The sequence below is a fragment of the Mycteria americana genome, chromosome 3 (genome assembly GCF_035582795.1).
Source record: "Mycteria americana isolate JAX WOST 10 ecotype Jacksonville Zoo and Gardens chromosome 3, USCA_MyAme_1.0, whole genome shotgun sequence".
NCBI lineage: Eukaryota > Metazoa > Chordata > Aves > Ciconiiformes > Ciconiidae > Mycteria > Mycteria americana.
This window is the reverse complement of record NC_134367.1, coordinates 83,651,810-83,655,172: the sequence shown is the minus strand read 5'-3', so window position 1 is coordinate 83,655,172 and position 3,363 is coordinate 83,651,810.

The following is a 3,363-nucleotide window of genomic DNA, read 5'->3' as shown; positions in this document are numbered from 1 at the left end:
CACCCATGCAGACTAGCTAAGACTAAACCTTAAACCCCTAAAAGGAGAGAGGTGAATTCCAGCCTCGAGTGCTGAAACCTGAGTGTTACTCCTGGTCCAGGGAGAGGTGGCTGTGCTACCTCCAAGACATGGGGGGAAATTCAGAAACAGGCAGAGCTGCTGGGGGAGACTGGTGCTTTCCTCATCTCTCATCCTTTTGTCCCCATTTGGTGACCCTACCACTCTTCCCTTTACTGTTCTACTGAATATGTAGCCTCAGGGGAGCTGTAGCCTAGAAGCCCGATGCTTGGAAACCTTTCAGCCCAAGGGGCCTGTTTTCCTGGCAGGAGTCACATGGCAGACATCCTTGGTAAACACTTATAACTCCTAGTTCAAGGAGTTATGGGCTGCAGTACTCTGTCCTTCCAGCCTTCAGCAATCTTGCATCTGTTTGTAGCTGGGCACTAGAAAAACTAAACAGTAATTTGATTCTGTGAGGTTTCAGTGGTGTTTTGTCTGAGAGTATAAGGAGGAGCCGTCATTATCCAAACAGCAGATTTACCTCCCGTTTATTGAGTTATGCACATCAGATACTTGTTGAGCCACTATGCTGCCTATTAGACACTTGGCCCTGGGCTTGTCCTGGGTCCCTACTCAACTCAGTTCCCATGCCCCCAGTGGGGGGCTTGATGGCTCCATGGGGTGCCCGGTGGCTAGTGGTACTTCCCAGGAGCCTGGCACACGTGTAGGGCCACGGAGGAGGGTGGTTCCCAGAGTGGGTGGCTCCCAGAGTGACCAAGGCTGCAGGAATCTGGCTATCTGGAAGCCAGATTCCTGCAGCAGGAAGGGCACTGGCACCGCTGGGCCCATACAGTGGGTGTAAAGCATAAATGCAAACTGAATACTGAAAAATAAATAAGTAAAAAGTGAAACGGAAAGCTCAGCCTAAGGAGGTACCATGACACAGCACTGATTTTATTCAGATTTTTTTCTCTTACGCTCTTCTAACAATTCAACTCCTTTGTCCTTACCCTGCCAGGACTGGAAGAGATTCATTTTCCATGCAGCGGTTCCCATGAGGTTTGGAAACATACCCTGTTTCCCTGCTCTCTCCCTGCCTCTCAATGTTTCCCATGGGCCTGATCCTGTGCCATGCTGTGCATCTGGCTGCTCTGGGGGCGAAAGACAGGGTTCTCACTTGAGTAGCAGCAAGACAATGCAGGAACATTGATGTGTAGCTTTAATGAATGGTGAGACAGAAGCAGCATTTGCTACGAATAGTCTTGTGACACAGATTTCTGGTGTCTATTTGGCTCATATCTGCTACAATAGTTTAATGGATATTTGCCATTAATATACTTCTGTTAAAAAGAAAAAAAAAAAAAAGGAATAAAAGGAGATTATTCTTGGAAGCGAATCTTACAGTTTTCTACACTTCTCTGCCAGCCACTTTATTTTGGTCTCGCTGAGGCAGTGATCTCACCGAAGCCATGGTGTTGGCCAAGGGCCAGCTTGTGAGGCTGGCTACAGCTGCAGCCTCCCAGAAACAAACACCTTGAGGGAGGCGGGGGGGATGAGCCTGCCCACCCCTCTGTGCCGCTATCAAGCTGTGAGCGGGGCAAGAGCCAGGCACCGTGGCACCGCCGAGCCCATCACGAGGGCGATGGTGGGACCTGGGGGCAGAGGGGCTGCAGCAGGACTCTCAAGGACACTGTGGCCTGCATATTTTTCCCAGCAAAACCGGTGTCTTTATCAGCAGTCTCACATGTGCCGAGCCCGTAGCTGCGTCCAAGAAGCAGAGATGTGGTGATGCAGTGAACTCACAGCATAGTCTGGCTCCTTGCAGTGGCCTGGCCATCTGTGAAAATCTTGGTGGCAGTGCGTAGGCATCAGCCTCACACAGGAGAAGCGATGGATCAGCAGTTGCACTGGAGACCCTGGTTGCACGAGGGGCTATGTAATGGACGTTCCTGTAAACATAGTGCAGTCTGGATCCTGCCATTGCCTAGCAAAACTGAAAAGAAAAAGAAAAGAGGTGCAAAACCTCATCGCATTGCATTGCATTGTGCAAGGCCAACCTTTCTGCAAAGACAGAGGAAAACAAAACTCCCTTTTCTCCCTTCGCTCTGGTGTTAAGGGATCCTGCTTCCCTTGTCTGACTTCCATTACTGCCTGTCTCTCCGTTGGCTTAAAGCCATAGGGTTTTCCTGGTTAGAAGCGCTGCTGTAATAGGACCTCTGGGAGGAATGGTAAGCACAGCTGGATCCTGCCAGTGTTTTATGCACAAGCATATATACACGTGCACACACGCATTTGCCTGGCTGTGTCTGGGGACATGGTCTCCTGTTGGAGAGTTTTTTTGCTGTGTTCCTCTTCTCCTCCCCACCCTCTCACATGAGATATGTGACACATGACAGGACCGCCACTTCATCACATGATGATAACCCCTTCACATCAGCTCCCCTTCTTCGGTTTCAACTGAAAAGCTCTTAAAATACTTAGTTGGGGGAAAAGAAAGTCCTTTTTGCATGAGATGATATACAAATTTCAGCGTGTAGCTAAAGGAGTAATTGCACATGTGCCATTTGCACATGACCTAACCCCCTCTCTGTTGCCAAAACAGTCTTTGCTGTGACTGATGTTCTCAGCTGCTGTTTTGTTTCCTTAAAAAATTGGAGCCTGGGCAATGCATTTCAGTCCATTTGGGAGCTGCCAGGGGTCACTTTGAGAAACGCCTGGAAGCTAGTTAGAGGAGGAGGGTTTGCTGTTGTTTAAACATCTCTGGGCCAAGATTTTCAAATGCATTTAGAAACCTAAGGGTTTAGAGCAGGTACCTAGGGGATTTTCAAGAAAACCTCCACTTCTTATCTGTAAATCACAACCTTTAAGTATGTCTGAAAATCTGCCCCTAAGTCGTGGGATGAATAAAAGCAGAGCCATCGTGACAGGCATCGGCAGAGCTCTCGGTGATGCCTGGCTGTAGTACCATGAGGCACACCAGCAATTTGTTTCCCTGTGGAGTAGCACAGCTGACTTTGCTTTGGCTTGCCAGGATGAAGCACCACACCAAGGCAGGCAGAGAGCGAGGAACTGCGAGGGGAGGGGTTTTTGTTGATAATCTGGAAGGGGAAAAGTGTTTTGGGTCAGATCAGAGCTGTCGCGTTCCTTGACATAAGGCTGGACAGGAAGGGCAACTGCGTATATTTAAAGATAAACAAGCAGTTCACCCATTAAGCTGGTGCCTTAGCATAGCAAGCACAGCTGTCTGTAGGTGGCTGCTTGAGAACAGCATTGAGATCCCTGCAAGGGGAGGGGGACCCTTCCTCCCACTGCTGTTTTCCTGGTCTCGCTGCGGAGGGAAGGCGGGTCTCTCCACCTGGCAGT